The sequence below is a fragment of the Carassius carassius genome, chromosome 38, assembly GCF_963082965.1.
Source record: "Carassius carassius chromosome 38, fCarCar2.1, whole genome shotgun sequence".
Taxonomy (NCBI): Eukaryota; Metazoa; Chordata; class Actinopteri; order Cypriniformes; family Cyprinidae; genus Carassius; species Carassius carassius.
This window is the reverse complement of record NC_081792.1, coordinates 2955333-2975051: the sequence shown is the minus strand read 5'-3', so window position 1 is coordinate 2975051 and position 19719 is coordinate 2955333. Positions and strand designations below refer to the sequence as shown.

At 41.5% G+C, this 19719-nt stretch overlaps 15 non-coding genes across 15 annotated transcripts; 9 read left to right on the top strand and 6 right to left on the bottom strand.

Annotated features, from left to right (window-relative positions):
* Nucleotides 1-894: 894 nt before the first annotated feature.
* On the top strand, nucleotides 895-966 carry trnae-uuc (transfer RNA glutamic acid (anticodon UUC)). Its single transcript has one exon. It is a non-coding gene; the product is annotated as a tRNA-Glu (tRNA).
* Nucleotides 967-1250: 284 nt separating this feature from the next.
* On the bottom strand, nucleotides 1251-1322 carry trnae-cuc (transfer RNA glutamic acid (anticodon CUC)). Its single transcript has one exon. It is a non-coding gene; the product is annotated as a tRNA-Glu (tRNA).
* A 131-nt stretch (nucleotides 1323-1453) lies between these two features.
* On the top strand, nucleotides 1454-1526 carry trnah-aug (transfer RNA histidin (anticodon AUG)). The gene has a single exon. It is a non-coding gene; the product is annotated as a tRNA-His (tRNA).
* A 1049-nt stretch (nucleotides 1527-2575) lies between these two features.
* Nucleotides 2576-2663, top strand: trnay-gua (transfer RNA tyrosine (anticodon GUA)). The gene is given in 2 exon segments: nucleotides 2576-2612; nucleotides 2628-2663. It is a non-coding gene; the product is annotated as a tRNA-Tyr (tRNA).
* A 105-nt stretch (nucleotides 2664-2768) lies between these two features.
* Nucleotides 2769-2840, bottom strand: trnae-cuc (transfer RNA glutamic acid (anticodon CUC)). The gene has a single exon. It is a non-coding gene; the product is annotated as a tRNA-Glu (tRNA).
* A 414-nt stretch (nucleotides 2841-3254) lies between these two features.
* trnae-uuc (transfer RNA glutamic acid (anticodon UUC)) lies at nucleotides 3255-3326 on the top strand. The gene has a single exon. It is a non-coding gene; the product is annotated as a tRNA-Glu (tRNA).
* A 211-nt stretch (nucleotides 3327-3537) lies between these two features.
* Nucleotides 3538-3609, bottom strand: trnae-cuc (transfer RNA glutamic acid (anticodon CUC)). The gene has a single exon. It is a non-coding gene; the product is annotated as a tRNA-Glu (tRNA).
* Nucleotides 3610-3740: 131 nt separating this feature from the next.
* On the top strand, nucleotides 3741-3813 carry trnar-acg (transfer RNA arginine (anticodon ACG)). The gene has a single exon. It is a non-coding gene; the product is annotated as a tRNA-Arg (tRNA).
* Nucleotides 3814-6359: 2546 nt separating this feature from the next.
* trnar-acg (transfer RNA arginine (anticodon ACG)) lies at nucleotides 6360-6432 on the top strand. The gene has a single exon. It is a non-coding gene; the product is annotated as a tRNA-Arg (tRNA).
* Nucleotides 6433-7482: 1050 nt separating this feature from the next.
* On the top strand, nucleotides 7483-7570 carry trnay-gua (transfer RNA tyrosine (anticodon GUA)). The gene is given in 2 exon segments: nucleotides 7483-7519; nucleotides 7535-7570. It is a non-coding gene; the product is annotated as a tRNA-Tyr (tRNA).
* A 106-nt stretch (nucleotides 7571-7676) lies between these two features.
* trnae-cuc (transfer RNA glutamic acid (anticodon CUC)) lies at nucleotides 7677-7748 on the bottom strand. Its single transcript has one exon. It is a non-coding gene; the product is annotated as a tRNA-Glu (tRNA).
* Nucleotides 7749-17386: 9638 nt separating this feature from the next.
* Nucleotides 17387-17458, bottom strand: trnae-cuc (transfer RNA glutamic acid (anticodon CUC)). The gene has a single exon. It is a non-coding gene; the product is annotated as a tRNA-Glu (tRNA).
* Nucleotides 17459-18353: 895 nt separating this feature from the next.
* trnae-uuc (transfer RNA glutamic acid (anticodon UUC)) lies at nucleotides 18354-18425 on the top strand. Its single transcript has one exon. It is a non-coding gene; the product is annotated as a tRNA-Glu (tRNA).
* A 277-nt stretch (nucleotides 18426-18702) lies between these two features.
* trnae-cuc (transfer RNA glutamic acid (anticodon CUC)) lies at nucleotides 18703-18774 on the bottom strand. The gene has a single exon. It is a non-coding gene; the product is annotated as a tRNA-Glu (tRNA).
* Nucleotides 18775-18969: 195 nt separating this feature from the next.
* Nucleotides 18970-19042, top strand: trnar-acg (transfer RNA arginine (anticodon ACG)). Its single transcript has one exon. It is a non-coding gene; the product is annotated as a tRNA-Arg (tRNA).
* The last annotated feature ends 677 nt before the right edge of the window (nucleotides 19043-19719 follow it).

Below are 19719 nucleotides of genomic sequence, written 5' to 3'. Positions count from 1 at the left end.
ATACAACACTATATAATTCAGAAAACCGTCCTTATGGATAATTCTTGTTTTGCCAAATTATTATCACAATGTTACAGTCGCAGACCTAAAGCAACAGGCCACTACAAGATCCTAACCACTAGACCACCAGGGAGGGACTGGTGGGCTGGTGGGCTGGTAGGCTTACCTCCTGATAACAAGGTGAGAATAAGCAGACAACAATGCTTGCCACTGTCACATCTAAAACCAACAACTCTGTAGCAATCGGGAATCTCTACTAACGGTGGGCCAGTGGCGCAATGGATAACGTGTCTGACTACGGATCAGAAGATTCTAGGTTTGACTCCTGGTTGGCTTGCCCTGTGCTTGTTTTTCTCAGGCTTATTTTGTTGGTGTTTTTTTTTCTTCTCCAAAATCTAGAAGTAAAGGCAAATCTCCAGGCATTCTTCTTTTTTTTTCAAAAAAAAACATATTCTGCACACCCATTCCGATGTCTAGGGGAGACACGGACATGCTTCGGTATTGCCATTCGTATGTCAATTTTGGACCTTGACAGACCGACGATAGACAGTTTTTCATCCAGATAACGGTTGCAATGTGTGTTTTCAGATGCATGACACAAGTATTTTCACTTGGGCAAGAGCTTAATTACCTGTTCAAGGTATCAATTCAGCAATCACAGGAATCTGCCCAAAAAAACTGAACCCCCGGGGTGAGTAAAAAAAACAGATCCCTTGAATGCATACAACACTATATAATTCAGAAAACCGTCCTTTTGGATAATTCTTGTTTTGCCAAATTATTATCACATTGTTACAGTCGCAGACCTAAAGCAACAGGCCACTACAAGATCCTGCGCCCACACTGACCACATGTATGGAAAGTGCGCCCAATGGCCAGTTTAAGGTGTCCAAATCCCATATGGTCTAGCGGTTAGGATTCCTGGTTTTCACCCAGGTGGCCCAGGTTCGACTCCCGGTATGGGAACGCATGCTCCTTTTTGCTTCCCTCCTCAAAAATCCAGTACATCTTCCTGCACCAGATGTCGAGGTTCTGTCTAACACTTTGGCCCTTCGATAGCTCAGCTGGTAGAGTGGAAGAGTGGAGGACTGTAGGTTGGAGTGTTGGCAATCCTTAGGTCGCTGGTTCGACTCTGGCTCGAAGGAGGTCTTTTTTTCAAGTGCTCACCATTTATTTGGTTTGGAGCTGGCTTTCTTGCAGCTGTTAGCAGAGCTTGAATTTGCAGTCCACAATTGGAAGCCAAAAGAGCTTTCCCTGATCGGGAATCGAACCCGGGCCGCGGTGGTGAGAGCACCGAATCCTAACCACTAGACCACCAGGGAGGGGCTGGTGGGTTAATGGGCTGGTGGGCTTACCTCCTGAAAACAAGGTGAGAATAAGCAGACAGCAATGCTTGCAACTTTCATATCTAAAACCAACAACTCTGTAGCAATCAGGAGTCTTTACTATTGGTGGGCCAGTGGCGCAATGGATAACGCGTCTGACTATGGATCAGAAGATTCTAGGTTTGACTCCTGGCTGGCTCGCTCTGTGCTTGTTTTTCTCCGGCTTATTTTGTTGTTGTGTTTTTTTTCTCTTCTCCAAAATCCAGAGGAAAAGGCAAATCTTCAGGCATTCTTCTTTTTTTCCAAAAAAGACATATTCTGCACACCCTTTCCGATGTCTAGGAAAGACACGGACATGCTTCGGTATTGCCATTCGTCTCACAAGCACTCCGACAAGCTCGGCGCTTATAGGGGAAATAAACTGCAGGCTGGCCGCCAGTTGATTTTCGAATGAACAATTTCATCGCTACTCTGTAACTGCTTCATTACTTTGAAGGGTATAATGCCATGTGGTTTTGATGTCATGGGCTTGCCATTTTGAAGCCTTATCACTAATTGCCACCTGGACATTTAGAATAAGTTGTAAACTGAGTTAAACTGAAGGAGCGAATAATCAGCAACTTTGCCGATTAAAAGTTGGTCTCACTTTCATTGTTACCCTCACAATGTCATTTTTGTACCTTGACAGAGTGACAATAGGCAGTTTTTCCTCTAGATAGCGGTTGCCGTGTGTGTTTTCAAATGGATGACACAAGTATTTTCACCTGGAAAAGAGCTTAATTACCAGTTCGAGGTATCAATTCAGCAATCACAGGAATCTGCCCAAATAAACTGAACTCCCGGGGTGAGTGAAAAAAAACAGATCCCTTGAATGCATACCACACTATATAATTCAGAAAACCATCCTTTTGGATAATTCTTGTTTTGCCAAATTATTATCAAATTGTTACAGTCGCAGACCTAAAGCAACAGGCCACTACAAGATCCTTCGCCCACACTGACCACATGTATGGAAAGTGCGCCAGAAGCCAATGGCCAGTTTAAGGTTTCCAAATCCCATATGGTCTGGCACTTAGGATTCCTGGTTTTCACCCAGGCGGCCCAGGTTTGACTCCCGGTATGGGAACGCATGCTCCTTTTTGATTCCCTCCTCAAAAATCCAGCACATCTTCCTGCACCAGAAGTGACTTTTTGGCCTACAGTAGAGCTACAAGTCCGTAATATGTCGAGGTTCTGTCTTACACTTCGCCCCTTTGATAGCTCAGCTGGTAGAGCAGAGGACTGTAGGTTGGAGTGTTGGCAATCCTTAGGTCGCTGGTTCGACTCCAGCTCGAAGGAGGTCATTTTTTCAAGTACTCACCATTTTTTTGGTTTGGAGCTGGCTTTCTCACAGCTGTTAGCAGAGCTAGAATTTGCAGTCCACAATTGGAAGCCAATAGAGCTTTCCCTGACCGGGAATCGAACCCAGGCAGCGGCGGTGAGAGCGCCGAATCCTAACCACTAGACCACCAGGGAGGGGCTGGTGGGTTGGTGGGCTTACCTCATGAAAACAAGGTGAGAATAAGCAGACAGCAATGCCTGCCACTGTCACATCTAAAACCAACAACTCTGTAGCAATCAGGGGTCTTTACTATTGGTGGGCCAGTGGCGCAATGGATAACGCGTCTGACTACGGATCAGAAGATTCTAGGTTCACTGGAATCTGCCCCAAAAAACTGAACCCCCAGGGTGAGTAAAAAAACAGATCCCTTGAATGCATACAACACTATATAAATCAGAAAACCGTCCTTTTGGATAATTCTTGTTTTGCCAAATTATTATCACATTGTTACAGTCGCAGACCTAAAGCAACAGGCCACTACAAGATCCTGCGCCCACACTGACCACATGTATGGAAAGTGTGCCAATGGCCAGTTTAAGTTGTCCAAATCCCATATGGTCTAGTGGTTAGGATTCCTGGTTTTCACCCAGGGGGCCTGGGTTCGACTCCCGGTATGGGAACGCATGCTCCTTTTTGCTTCCCTCCTCAAAAATCCAGCACATCTTCCTGCACCAGGTTGGAGTGTTGGCAATCCTTAGGTCGCTGGTTCGACTCCGGCTCGAAGGAAGTCTTTTTTTCAAGTGCTCACCATTTTTTTGGTTTGGAGCTGGATTTCTCGCAGCTGTTAGCAGAGCTTGAATTCGCAGTCCACAATTGGAAGCCAAAAGAGCTTTCCCTGACCAGGAATCAAACCTGGGCCGCGGCGGTGAGAGCGCCGAATCCTAACCACTAAACCACCAGGGAGGGACTGGTGGGCTGGTGGGCTGGTAGGCTTACCTCCTGATAACAAGGTGAGAATAAGCAGACAACAATGCTTGCCACTGTCACATCTAAAACCAACAACTCTGTAGCAATCGGGAGTCTCTACTATCGGTGGGCCAGTGGCGCAATGGATAACGTGTCTGACTACGAATCAGAAGATTCTAGGTTCGACTCCTGGCTGGCTTGCCCTGTGCTTATTTTTCTCAGGCTTATTTTGTTGTTGTTTTTTTTTCTTCTCCAAAATCTAGAAGTAAAGGCAAATCTTAATTCTTCTTTTTTTCCAAAAAAAAAAACATATTCTGCACACCCATTCCGAAGTCTAGGGGAGACACGGACATGCTTCGGTATTGCCATCCGTATGTCAATTTTGGACCTTGACAGACCGACGATAGACAGTTTTTCATCCAGATAACGGTTGCAATGTGTGTTTTCAGATGCATGACACAAGTATTTTCACCTGGACAAGAGCTTAATTACCAGTTCAAGGTATCAATTCAGCAATCACAGGACTCTGGCCAAAAAACTGAACCCCCGGGGTGAGTCAACAAACATGACCCTTGAATTTATGTAACACCATTTATTTCTGTAAACCACACTGGCCAGATTTAATGAAAGTGGCCCACAAGCTTCTGCCCAGTTAAAGCTGGCCAGTTCCCATATGGTCTAGCAGTTAGGATTCCTGGATTTCTCCCATGCAGCCAGGGGTCGACTCCCGTGATGGGAAAGCTTGATCTTTTTTGCTTCTCTCCTCAAAAAGCCAGCACATCTTCCTGCCCCAGATGTCGAGGTTCTGTCTAACACTTTGCCCCTTCGATAGCTCAGCTGGTAGAGTGGAGGACTGTAGGTTGGAGTGTTGGCAATCCTTAGGTTGCCGGCTCGAAGGAGGTCTTTTTTTCAAGTGCTCTCCATTTTTTTTGTTTGGAGCTGGCTTTCTCGCAGCTGTTAGCAGAGCTTGAATTCACAGTCCACAATTGGAAGCCAAAAGAGCTTTCACTGACCGGGAATCGAACCCGGGACGGGGCGGTGAGAGCGCCGAATCCTAACCACTAGACCACCAAGGAGGGGCTGGTGGACTGGTGGGCTGGTGGGCTTACCTCCTGATAACAAGGTGAGAATAAGCAGACAGCAATGCTTGCCACTGTCTCATCTAAAACCAACAACTCTGTAGCAATCAGGGGTCTTTACTATTGGTGGGCCAGTGGCGCAATGGATAATGTGTCCGACTACGGATCAGAAGATTCTAGGTTCGACTCCTGGCTGGCTTGCTCTGTGCTTGTTTTTCTCCAGCTTATTTTGTTGTTGTGTTTTTTTTTTTTTTTCTTCTCCAAAATCCAGAAGAAAAGGCAAATCTTCAGGCATTCTTCTTTTTTTCCAAAAAAGACATATTCTGCACACCCTTTCCGATGTCTAGGGAAGACACGGACATGCTTCGGTATTGTCATTCGTCTCACAAGCACTCCGACAAGCTCGGCGATTAAAGGGGAAATAAACTGCAGGCTGGCAGCCAGTTGATTTTTGAATGAACAATTTCATCGCTACTCTGTAACTGCTTCATTACTTTGAAGGGTGTAATGCCATGTTGTTTTGATGTCACGGCTTTGCAATTTTGAAGCCTTATCACTAATTGCCACCTGGACATTGAGAATAAATTGTAATCTGCATTAAACTGAACGAGCGAATAATCAGCAACTTCGCGGATTCAAAATTGGTCTCACTTTCATTATTAACCTCACAATATGTCAATTTTGTACTTTGACAGACCGATGATAGTCAGATTTTCATCTAGATAACGGTTGCAATGTGTGTTTTCAGATGCATGACACAAGTATTTTCACCTGGACAAGAGCTTAATTACCAGTTCAAGGTATCAATTCAGCAATCACAGGAATCTGCCTAAATAAACTGAACTCCCGGGGTGAGTAAAAAAAACAGATCCCTTGAATGCATACAACACTATATAATTCAGAAAACCGTCCTTATGGATAATTCTTGTTTTGCCAAATTATTATCATATTGTTACAGTCGCAGACCTAAAGCAACAGGCCACTACAAGATCCTGCGCCCACACGGACCACATGTATGGAAAGTGCGCCACTGGCCGGTTTGAGGTGTCCAAATCCCATATGGTCTAGCGGTTAGGATTCCTGGTTTTCACCCAGACGGCCTGGGTTCGTCTCCCGGTATGGGAATGCATGCTTCTTTTTGCTTCCCTCCTCAAAAATGCAGCACATCTTCCTGCACCAGAAGTGACTTTTGGCCAGCAGTAGAGCTACAAGACCGTGATATGTCGAGGTTCTGTCTAACACTTCGCCCCTTCGATAGCTCATCTGGTAGAGCGGAGGACTGTAGGTTGGAGTGTTGGCAATCCTTAGGTCGCTGGTTCGACTCCGGCTTGAAGTAGGTCTTTTTTTTCAAGTGCTCACCATTTTTTTTGGTTTGGAGCTTGCTTTCTCGCAGCTGTTAGCAGAGCTTGAATTCGCAGTCCACAATTGGAAGCCAAAAGAGCTTTCCCTGACCGGGAATAGAACCCGGGCGGCGGCGGTGAGAGCGCCAGATCCTAACCACTAGACCATAAGGGAGGGGCTGGTGGGCTGGTGGGCTGGTGGGCTGATGTGCTGGTGGGCTGGTGGGCTTACCTCCTGAAAACAAGGTGAGAATAAGCAGACAGCAATGCTTGCCACTTTCACATCTAAAACCAACAACTCTGTAGCATAAGGGTTTTTACTATTGGTGGGCCAGTGGCGCAATGGATAACGCGTCTGACTACGGATCAGAAGATTCTAGGTTCAACTCCTGGCTGTCTCGCTCTCTGCTTGTTTTTCTCCGGCTTATTTTGTTGTTGTGTTTTTTTTTTCTCTTCTCCAAAATCCAGAAGAAAAGGCAAATCTTCAGGCATTCTTCTTTTTTTCCAAAAAAGACATATTCTGCACACCCTTTCTGATGTCTAGGGAAGACACGGACATGCTTCGGTATTGCCATTCATCTCACAAGCACTCCGACAAGCTCGGCGATTATAGGGGAAATAAACTGCAGGCTGGCAGCCAGTTGATTTTCGAATGAACAATTTCTTCGCTACTCTGTAACTGCTTCATTACTTTGAAGGGTATAAAGCCATGTGGTTTTGATGTCATGGGCTTGCCATTTTGAAGCCTTATCACTAGTTGCCACCTGGACATTTAGAATAAGTTGTAAACTGAGTTAAACTGAAGGAGCGAATAATCAGCAACTTTGCCGATTAAAAATTGGTCTCACTTTCATTGTTACCCTCACAATGTCATTTTTGTATCTTGACAGAGTGACAATAGGCAGTTTTTCCTCTAGATAAAGGTTGCCGTGTGTGTTTTCAAATGGATGACACAAGTATTTTCACCTGGAAAAGAGCTTAATTACCAGTTCGAGGTATCAATTCAGCAATCACAGGAATCTGCCCAAATAAACTGAACTCCCGGGGTGAGTAAAAAAAACAGATCACTTGAATGCATTCAACACTATATAATTCAGAAAACCGTCCTTTTGGATAATTCTTGTTTTGCCAAATTATTATCACATTGTTACAGTCGCAGACCTAAAGCAACAGGCCACTACAAGATCCTGCGCCCACACTGACCACATGTATGGAAAGTGCGCCAGAAGCCAATGGCCAGTTTAAGGTTTCCAAATCCCATATGGTCTAGCGCTTAGGATTCCTGGTTTTCACCTAGGCGGCCCAGGTTTGACTCCCGGTATGGGAATGCATGCTCCTTTTTGATTCCCTCCTCAAAAATCCAGCACATCTTCCTGCACCAGAAGTGACTTTTTGGCCAGCAGTAGAGCTACAAGACCATGATATGTCAAGGTTCTGTCTCACACTTTGACCCTTTGATAGCTCAGCTGGTAGAGTGGAGGACTGTAGGTTGGAGTGTTGGCAATCCTTAGGTTGCTGGTTCGACTCCGGCTCGAAGGAGGTCATTTTTTTCAAGTGCTCACCATTTTTTTGGTTTGGAGCTGGCATTCTCGCAGCTGTTAGCAGAGCTAGAATTCGCAGTGCACAATTGGAAGCCAAAAGAGCTTTCCCTGACCGGGAATCGAACCCGGGCCGCGGCGGTGAGAGCGCAGAATCCTAACCACTAGACCACCAGGGAGGGGCTGGTGGGCTGGTGGGTTGATGGGCTGGTGGGTTGGTGGGCTTACCTCCTGAAAACAAGGTGAGAATAATCAGACAGCAATGCTTGCCACTGTCACATCTAAAACCAACAACTCTGTAGCAATCAGGGGTCTTTACTATTGGTGGGCCAGTGGCGCTCCATGTCACCTGTAGGTCGTGGTTATTCTTTGTTATGACAGCCAATCACGTTCCCGGCTGCAACCATGAAATTTATGTTTTAGCCAATCGGCGCTCGTATCGCAACCGTGAATTGGCCAATCAGCGCTCGTATCGTAACCGCGAATTAGCCAATCAGCGCTCGTATCGCAACCGTGATTCCGCCCAGTGACAACAAGAAATTGACCAATCAGCGCTCGTTCCTCAACCGTGATTCTTCATAGTAACAAGTTATCAACAACAATTGATAACGTCAAGAACCCCCGGAGACTTGCGGATCACAGCTGAAGAAGAAGATAACGGTCATCGATTAATTTCTAACCAACATTTGCAATGTAGGTGAATCTTTTATCAATAAAAAAGTAACACTTACAACACTGGTGCACAAATATCCATTAATTTACACTTAACGAATGCACAGATAATCATGAGTTAATGTAAACGAATGAATGACTAATTTAAACCATTAATTAATGACTACTACATCAGCAACTAATAAACATTCTATATGTTTCATAGATAAATTAATAAATACAATTTTATTAGTTAAATTTACTTTAATGTATTCGTTCCTTAATAACATTTTATTAACTAATGACGTAAATGTATATTTTAATTACTACAGTGGCCAAAGCTATTTACTTCAACTTCCAGTTGTCAGCTTTAATTAATCATTAGCTAATGATTTTCAAAGGAATCATTTTATGACTTTACATGTTGAGGTAAAGAGCTATTAACCAATTGTTAATATGTTATTGTGGTTATGGATTTTTTTTTAAATTAGTCATGTACCTCAACAAGTAAAGTTAAAGTAATTACATAATGATATCTTTACAAATTATTATCTAATGATTCATTAATGATATAATTTTACACTGTTAGTTAATATAATATGTTATTAAGGAATGGATACATTATGACACATTTAACTAATAACAACAATTTATTGATTTCTTTATCTATGAATCATGTGAATATTTGTATTCACTGATGCTTTCAAAAGTTCCTAAATTATCTTTCATTTTTAATTATTTTTTTCATTTTTAATTATTTTTAATTTTTTCATTTAAATTATCTTTCTTTTCATTTCGCAGGGTTTACAATTTTTTTTTAATATATATATATATCTGAAACTAGCTGAAATATCACCTACAACTTTTTTTGTTTAGTAACCTGACACCTTCATGACTAGCTTATCTTGGTTATAACATAAATTATTAACTGTGATTTACGTTTAATTCTGAATATATATTAGGTTGCTAAGTATGTTACATTGGAATAATTAATTTAGCAGAAACAAAGCAATCATTTCTTAAATCGGTAAAATCATTTTGTATCAATATGTTGGGTCAAATAATTTGTCTTTTACTGTACTTTAGTAAGTAGCCATGTAATAAGCGGGATAATATGCAGTCATTATTGTGAATAAAGTCTGACAGGCTGACTAACAACAACCTGTAATAATTCCACAACACAGTAATCCAGTAGAGACCTGATTTATTGATATGACATTTTAACATCAATCTAAAAACAAAACAAAGAAAGAAAACATAACTATGGGCAGATATTATTCAATTCAATTCAATTCAAGTTTATTTGTATAGCGCTTTTTACAATACAAATCGTTACAAAGCAACTTTACAGAAAATTATGTTTCTACAATATTTAGTAGTAGCTAGTAGTTTGTGCACGTTTGACAGGATTTTAGAAAAATAAAAATAATAATAATAATAATACATGACGTAGTCAGCTAGATGATGAACTATCAATATTATTAATTAATAGTAATTATAGGATGCAGTCACACATGTAGCAATAATTGTTAGTTCTGTTTGTTGATTCAAGGTTAGCATCATCTGGGGTCCTCTGAGGATCAGCATCATCTCTTCTCAGGTGTTCTGGATCCAGACTGGAGCTTGTGTAAATCCTAGTTACCACGGGATGTAAATCCCGTGGCAAAACATAGAAACAAAATAGAGACATCATTAGCATAGCTGCTGATCCAACAAAGTAAAATTAGTTTAACCCAAGCTAAAGAATAAAAATGCAGATGCAACTACACTCACAATTTAAGAGATACATTATTCGAATGCTTGGCGAAAGAGATGCGTTTTTAATCTAGATTTAAACAGAGAGAGTGTGTCTGAACCCCGAACATTATCAGGAAGGCTATTCCAGAGTTTGGGAGCCAAATGTGAAAAAGCTCTACCTCCTTTAGTGGACTTTGCTATCCTAGGAACTACCAAAAGTCCAGCGTTTTGTGACCTTAGGGTGCGTGATGGGTTGTAGCGTGGTAGAAGGCTAGTTAGGTACGCAGGAGCTAAACCATTTAGGGCCTTATAGGTAAGTAATAATAATTTGTAACTGATACGGAACTTAATAGGTAGCCAGTGCAGAGACTGTAAAATTGGGGTAATATGATCATATTTTCTTGACCTGGTAAGGACTCTAGCTGCTGCATTTTGGACTACCTGTAGCTTGTTTATTGACAAAGCAGGACAACCACCTAGAAGTCCATTACAATAGTCCAGTCTAGAGGTCATGAAAGCATGAACTAGCTTTTCTGCATCAGAAACAGATAACATGTTTCGTAGCTTGGCAATGTTTCTAAGATGGAAGAATGCGGTTTTTGTAACATTGGAAATATGATTTTCAAAAGACAAATTGCTGTCCAATATAACACCCAGATTTCTGACTGTAGAGGAAGTAACAGTACATCCGTCTAGTTGCAGATTGTAATCTACAAGATTCTGTGTGGTGTTTTTTGGTCCAATAATTAATATCTCTGTCTTATCCGAATTTAATTGGAGAAAATTATTTGTCATCCAATCTTTTACATTTTTAACACACTCTGTTAGCTTAGATAATTGGGAAGTTTCATCTGGTCTCGTTGAAATATATAGCTGAGTATCATCAGCATAACAGTGGAAGCTAATTCCGTATTTTCTAATAATATTACCAAGGGGCAACATGTATATTGAAAATAGAAGGGGACCTAGGACGGATCCTTGTGGCACTCCATATTTTACTGATGATAAATGAGATGACACCCCATTTAAGTAAACAAAATGGTAGCGATCGGACAGGTAGGATCTAAACCATCTTAGAGCCTGCCCTTGAATACCTGTATAGTTTTGTAATCGATCTATGAGTATGTCATGATCTATGGTGTCGAACGCAGCACTAAGATCAAGTAAGACTAGAAATGAGATGCAGCCTTGATCTGACGCAAGAAGCAGGTCATTTGTAATTTTAACAAGTGCAGTTTCTGTGCTATGGTGGGGCCTAAAACCTGACTGAAATTCTTCATACAGATCATTTTTATGCAGGAAGGTGCTCAATTGAGCAGACACAACTTTTTCTAAAATTTTAGACATAAATGGAAGATTTGAAATAGGCCTATAATTTGCCAGTACACTAGGATCTAGTTTTGGTTTCTTAATAAGAGGCTTGATAACCGCCAGCTTGAATGGTTTTGGGACGTGACCTAAAGATAACGACGAGTTAATGATATTGAGAAGCGGTTCTTCGGCTACAGGTAACAGCTCTTTTAGTAATTTAGTGGGTACAGGATCTAATAAACATGTTGTTGGTTTAGATACAGTGATAAGTTTATTTAGCTCTTCCTGTCCTATATTTGTAAAGCACTGCAGTTTATCTTTGGGTGCGATGGATGAAACTGAAGTGTTAGACGCTGTAGAATCTACATTCGCTATTGTATTTCTAATGTTATCTATTTTATCAGTGAAGAAATTCATAAAGTCATTACTATTTAACGTTGGTGGAATATTTGAATCAGGTGGCGTCTGGTAATTTGTTAATTTAGCCACTGTGCTAAATAAAAACCTTGGATTGTTTTGGTTATTTTCAATGAGTTTGTGGATATGCTCTGCCCTAGCAGTTTTTAGAGCCTGTCTATACCTGGACATACTGTTTTTCCATGCAATTTTAAAAACTTCCAAGTTAGTTTTTCTCCATTTGCGTTCAAGACTACGAGTTACTTTCTTGAGAGAGTGAGTATTACTGTTATACCATGGCACAGTACGTTTTTCTCTAACCTTTTTCAATTTGATGGGGGCAACAGCTTCTAATGTATTAGAGAAAATAGTGCCCATGTTGTCAGTAATTTTGTCTAATTCATGTGTATTTTTGGGTACAAATAGCAGTTGAAATAGATCAGGCAGGTTATTTGCGAATCTGTCTTTGGTGGCTGGAACAATAGTTCTGCCCAGACGGTAACGCTGAGACATATAGTTAATATCAGTTATATGCAGCATGCACGATACAAGGAAATGGTCTGTAATATCATCACATTGGGGTACAATATCTATAGCAGTAAGATCGATTCCATGCGATATAATTAGATCTAGTGTATGATTAAAACGATGAGTGGGCCCGGTGACATTTTGCTTGACTCCAAAGGAGTTTATTAGGTCAGTAAACGCAAGTCCTAATGTATCATTTGCATTATCAACGTGAATATTAAAATCTCCCATGATTAGCGCCTTATCAACTGTAACTAGAAGGTCTGAGAGGAAATCTGCAAATTCTTTTAGGAATTCTGTATACGGCCCTGGTGGTCTATACACAGTAGCCAGAGCAAGAGATACATTAGGTTTCTTTTGCATGTCTGACAGTGTAACATTTAGCAGAAGTATTTCAAAAGAGTTAAACCTGTATCCTGTTTTCTGGGTAACATTGAGAATATCACTATATATTGTTGCAACACCTCCTCCACGACCAGTCTGACGGGGCTCATGCTTATAACAGTAGTTTGGTGGAGTAGACTCATTTAGACCAAAATAATCATTTGGTTTTAGCCAGGTTTCAGTCAAGCAGAGTACATCAAAACTATTTTCTGTGATCATTTCATTTACAATAACTGCTTTGGGTGTGAGTGATCTAATATTTATGAGCCCAAACTTTAAAAATTGTTTTTGTTCATTTACTTTACATTTTTCTGGTTTAATTACGATAAGATTTTTTCTAGATCCTACATTATATTTTGACCTCACTATTCGGGGAACAGACACAGTCTTAATAGTTTTTACAGCACAAGTACTTTTATCATTTAAGCGGGTGGAACAAAACTCATCATAATAGTTATTAGAGAATTGTCTTACTAGTCACATGGAGCGAAGTGTCCTGGAGATGTTGTCAGAGAGCAGCTCCGCTCCAACAATATTATCAATGAACATTTAAAAAAAGGGAAAGGGAAAATAAAAATAAGATCACACAATGAAAACAATCTTACATTAATAATATGTATCCTGTTGTAATTTGCAGGTGTTTTCGTTGGGGCTCATAGTCCTGCACAGTGGCCTGACTTCAACCGAGTGGTGGAGGCCATTTTCACAAGGCTCTGTGCTCTCTACCCAAACGTGGTGCGCTGTGACGGAGTGAGGGTGTCCCGCTTCACTGTGGTAGCATGTGCTCACAAGTACATCCAAGAGTGCATCCTCACCAATGCTAAGGTGATGAGTGAGACCACAATCCAGCTCCCAGAAGTGAATGCTGCAACAGTCACACAATGGTGAGTAAATAAGCATTGTCACAGCTAAGCCTAAACTTAAAGCAGCTAAGGGCTGATGTTACACGGCAACTTTTTTTGATCAATGCTGCTGGGCAACTTTGGTTAATATTGCCATCAACAGGCAACCAGGTAAGACACAGAGCGCAAGATTGATCTGAAGTATCCAGATTGAAATTTGTTACCCATACTCAGTGGGGAACGTACCCAAGAAACACTTCTCAAAATTTTTTGTATCATCAGCCTTAATGTAACCATGGCTGCTTTGCAGGTCTAGAAACAAATCAACAAGAGTTCAACATCTGTTTTCTTCTTCATTATGAAAGATAAGATTTATGACATGGATCAGCTGTCTTCAGCAGACTGCAAGAATCAATAATTCATAATACAATGTTAATCTCAATAAAGTAGCCATTTCACAAAAGCAGTAATACATTAGACGACTGCTGTGTGATCTCAGCTGTGTCATGCTGCTGCGTCATAGTCATGACAAATAGTAGTTGATCTTTTGTATTGCTTAAATGTTTATTAATATTGGTTGTTTTATGTTTCCCAGGTTCAGCAGGCGTGGCAAGTCACAGGAACAGGAGATTTTGAAGCAGGGTATCCAAGCCCCAGACGCACCCATGGCAGGACCCGAGACGCTTCCTGCAGCTATGCCGAAAGTACCAACTCTGTATCCAGGCAATTTGGCTGAGCCTCACCTTTTTATCCTGCCACCAAACACTGCTGGGAAGGCAAAACTTAAGGGGAGGTCGCAACCCTAGGCCATCTCCCAGGCTCCAACATCTTCCTGTCATTGCATCAGCACTACTCATCTCTCTCCCTTTCATTTTACCATCTGTGCAGCTTCTTACAGTGAAAGGCACTTAAGCGCCATCCTCTACAGGTACCTCACAGGTGATGTTCTTCAACCTCCCATTACCTTCAGCTTTGCAACCATCAGCTCAGACACAGACATTCGGTCAAGATGTTCCTTACTCCACTCAGCAATACAGAAAGAGAAAACTGGAGAGGGAGCGCACTGGAACTGTCACAAGAAAATATGTGAAGAAGACAGACATCATTCTTTGCAGAAAGTGTAACAAAGAGAGAAAGCCACCATCACATCTTCAGTACTTTGGCAACTGGTTCTGCAAAGAGTCTGAGACTCAATCATATGGTGAATGGAGGGCTGTGCTGCAGGAATGAGGTTATAGATGAAGAAAAAAGGGAAATGGCAACCCTGCAGCTTCTTAAAACTGCTATTTCAGCACGTGATATTTTTATTTGGTAACTTAATGTTTGCTTCATAGTGCAATTTACAAGTCTCCAACAATGACAGCTGTCTCTAAAATGTGTAATTACTGTGTGTTTCCTCTGCTGCATGCCTCTGTTGGAAAAATATTTGATACCATTATATATATATATGGTATGTTTATTTTTTTATTATTATCATTATTTTGGTTTTGGTATATTTGATTTACTATTTTTTAGGGGCGAATATGTCATAATTGCACTACTGTGGTCCATTTTTGTTTTGATTTACTTTTTTTTGGCTAACATGTCAAAATTGCACTACTGTGGTAAATGTTTGTCTTGGTTTACTATTTATTATTTTCTTAGTCTGATGTCAAAATTGCACTGCAAATGTTTGTTTTGGTTTGATATTTATTATATTTTTACACTGATATGTAAAAAGTTTACTACTCTGGTAAACATTTTTGGTTTACTGTTTATTATTTTAAATTGATGTGTCAAAATTGCACTACTGTTCTAAATGTTTTATTGGCTTTAAAATATATATGGGGATTAAAAGGGTTGTTAATATTTGCCCCTCACACTATTGTTATTGTGCCTTTTTGTATTCTCACAATATTTGTAAATGCATATATATTTGCACTGCTGTTATAATTTTTTTTATTGACTTTATATTTGCAAATTAAAAGGGTTGTTAATCTTAATGTTTGCACTAGTAATGTTTTTGTGCCTATTTCTCACTGTATTTGAAGTTGCAAATTTTTTTAAGTATTCCAGTATTACATAACAATAAAACACACACACACAAAAACAGGGACTTTCAGAATAAGTCAGAAAATATAATAATATAATGTTATACTGTAAAAAATAATATATTATACTGTAAAAAATGAGTTAGTTAGCGCTGCGTTATTCATGTATTTTGTTGTGAAAATGCACAAAAACACAAATCATGTATTTGTTGCAATGAATATTCACGTTTTGTCTGTCAAATCATTTCGACTTTTTTTATCCAGTGACAGCTTGATGCTTTTGTCCATATGAGGTATTTCCTGTAGCGTGCGTCACATAGTGGTCACGAGCTGGTACTTTTACGAGTCTGTTTTGGACTTTGTGCGAGAAAGCGCCCTCCGGCGTCCGGTATGAATGAAACATACACAACATGAGAGTGTTTACTTTGGACAGTTCCCAAATTAAAGTGGGGGGGGGACGAATTTACGTTCGATTAAATTACGGGGGAGAATGATGATTACGTACTCGTGCATCAGCAGTGTCAAAGCGGACACATTCCAGGAATTCCATCACTGTTCGGAGTGGGCCGCGAACTCGCGTCCCTATGAGTCTTTTAGGATCTTTACCTCGACTAATGGGCGCCGGCCTTGGCGCAATGGATAACACGTCTGACTACGGATCAGAAGATTCTAAGTTCGACTCCTGGCTGGCTCGTTCTGTGCTTATTTTTATCTGGCTTATTTTGTTGTTGTGTTTTTTTTTCTCTTCTCCAAAATCCAGAAGAAAAAGCAAATCTTTAGGCATTCTTCTTTTTTCCCAAAAAAGACATATTCTGCACACCCTTTCCGATGTCTAGGGAAGACACGGACATGCTTCGGTATTGCCATTCGTCTCACAAGCACTCCGACAAGCTCGGCGATTAAAGGGGAAATAAACTGCAGGCTGGCAGCCAGTTGATTTTCGAATGAACAATTTCATCGCTAATCTGTAACTGCTTCATTACTTTGAAGGGTGTAATGCCATGTTGTTTTGATGTCACAGGTTTGCCATTTTGAAGCCTTATCACTAATTGCCACCTGGACATTTAGAATAAGTTGTAATCTGCATTAAACTGAATGGGCGAATAATCAGCAACTTTGCGGATAAAAAATTGGTCTCACTTTCATTATTAACCTCACAATATGTCAATTTTGTACCTTGAAAGACCGATGATAGGCAGATTTTCATCTAGATAACGGTTGCAATGTGTGTTTTCAGATGCATGACACAAGTATTTTCACCTGGACAAGAGCTTAATTACCAGTTCAAGGTATCAATTCAGCAATCACAGGAATCTTCCCAAATAAACTGAACTCCCGGGGTGAGTAAATAAAACAGATCCCTTGAATGCATACAACACTATATAATTCAGAAAACCATCCTTATGGATAATTCTTGTTTTGCCAAATTATTATCACATTGTTACAGTCGCAGACCTAAAGCAACAGGCCACTACAAGATCCTGCGCCCACACTGACCACATTTATGGAAAGTGCGCCAGAAGCCAATGGCCAGTTTAAGGTTTCCAAATCCCATATGGTCTAGCGCTTAGGATTCCTGGTTTTCACCCAGGCGGCCCAGTTTTGACTCCCGGTATGGGAACGCATGCTCCTTTTTGATTCCCTCCTCAAAAATCCAGCACATCTTCCTGCACCAGAAGTGACTTTTTGGCCAGCAGTAGAGCTGCAAGACTGTGATATGTCGAGGTTCTGTCTAACACTTTGCCCCTTCGATAGCTCAGCTGGTAGAACGAGGGAAGGTAGGTTGGAGTGTTGGCAATCCTTAGGTTGCTGGTTCGACTCCGGCTAGAAGGAGGTCTTTTTTTCAAGGGCTCACCATTTTTTTGGTTTGGAGCTGGCTTTCTCGCAGCTGTTAGCAGAGCTTGAATTCGCAGTCCACAATTGGAAGCCAAAAGAGCTTTCCCTGACCGGGAATCGAACCCGGGCCGCGGCGGTGAGAGCACCGAATCCTAACCACTAGACCACCAGGGAGGGGCTGGTGGGCTGGTGGGCTGGTGGGTTGGTGGCCTACCTCCTGAAAACAAGGTGAGAATAATCAGACAGCAATGCTTGCCACTGTCACATCTAAAACCAACAACTCTGTAGCAATCAGGGGTCTTTACTATTGGTGGGCCAGTGGCGCAATGGATAACGCGTCTGACTACGGATCAGAAGATTCTAAGTTTGACTCCTGGCTGGCTCGTTCTGTGCATGTTTTTATCCGGCTTATTTTGTTGCTGTGTTTTTTTTTCTCTTCTCCAAAATCCAGAAGAAAAGGCAAATCTTCAGGCATCCTTCTTTTTTTCCAAAAAATACATATTCTGCACACCCTTTCCGATGTCTAGGGAAGACACGGACATGCTTCGGTATTGCCATTCGTCTCACAAGCACTCCGACAAGCTCGGCGATTAAAGGGGAAATAAACTGCAGGCTGGCAGCCAGTTGATTTTCGAATGAATAATTTCATCGCTACTCTGTAACTGCTTCATTACTTTGAAGGGTGTAATGCCATGTTGTTTTGATGTCACGGGTTTGCCATTTTGAAGCCTTATCACTAATTGCCACCTGGACATTGAGAATAAATTGTAATCTGCATTAAACTGAATGAGCGAATAATCAGCAACTTTGCGGATAAAAAAAATTGGTCTCACTTTCATTATTAACCTCACAATATGTCAATTTTGTACCTTGACAGATCGATGATAGGCAGATTTTCATCTAGATAACGGTTGCAATGTGTTTTCAGATGCATGACACAAGTATTTTCACCTGGACAAGAGCTTAATTACCAGTCGCAGACCTAAAGCAACAGGCCACTACAAGATCCTGCGCCCACACTGACCACATGTATGGAAAGTGCGCCACTGGCCAGTTTAAGGTGTCCAAATCCCATATGGTCTAGCGGTTAGGATTCCTGGTTTTCACCCAGGGGGCCCGGGTTCGACTCCCAGTATGGGAAAGCATGCTTCTTTTTGCTTCCCTCCTCAAAAATCCAGCACATCTTCCTGCACCAGATGTCGAGGTTCTGTCTAACACTTTGCCCCTTCGATAGCTTAGCTGGTAGAGTGGAGAACTGTAGGTTGGAGTGTTGGCAATCCTTAGGTCGCTGGTTCGACTCTGGCTCGAAGGAGGTCTTTTTTTCAAGTGCTCATAATTTTTTTTGGTTTGGAGCTGGCTCTCTCGCAGCTGTTAGCAGAGCTTGAATTCCCAGTCCACAATTGGAAGCCAAAAGAGCTTTCCCTGACCGGGAATCGAACCCAGGCCGCGGCGGTGAGAGTGCCGAATCCTAACCACTAGACCACCAGGGAGGGGCTGGTGGGCTGGTGGGCTGGTGTGCTGCTGGGCTGGTGGGCTGGTGGGCTGCTGGGCTGGTGGGCTGGTGTGCTGGTGGGCTGGCAGGCTTACCTCCTGATAACAAGGTGAGAATAAGCAGACAGCAATGCTTGCCACTGTCACATCTAAAACCAACAACTCTGTAGCAATCAGGGGTCTTTACAATTGGTGGGCCAGTGGCGCAATGGATAGCGCGTCTCATTACGGATCAGAAGATTCTAGGTTCGACTCCTGGCTGGCTCGCTCTGTGCTTGCTTTTCTCTGGCTTATTTTGTTGTTGTGTTATTTTTCTCTTCTCCAAAATCCAGAAGAAAAGGCAAATCTTCAGGCATTCTTCTTTTTTTCCAAAAAAGACATATCCTGCACACCCTTTCCGATGTCTAGGGAAGACACAGACATGCTTCGGTATTGCCATTCGTCTCACAAGCACTCCGACAAGCTCGGCGATTATAGGGGAAATAAACTGCAGGCTGGCAGCCAGTTGATTTTCGAATGAACAATTTCATCGCTACTCTGTAACTGCTTCATTACTTTGAAGGGTATAATGCCATGTGGTTTTGATGTCATGGGATTGCCATTTTGAAGCCTTATCACTAATTGCCACCTGGACATTTAGGATAAGTTGTAAACTGAGTTAAACTGAAGGAGCGAATAATCAGCAACTTTGCCGATTAAAAATTGGTCTCACTTTCATTGTTACCCTCACAATGTCATTTTTGTACCTTGACAGAGTGACAATAGGCATTTTTCCTCTAGATAACGGTTGCCGTGTGTGTTTTCAAATGGATGGCACAAGTATTTTCACCTGGAAAAGAGCTTAATTACCAGTTCGAGGTATCAATTCAGCAATCACAGGAATCTGGCCAAATAAACTGAACTCCCGGGGTGAGTAAAAAAAACAGATCCCTTGAATGCATACA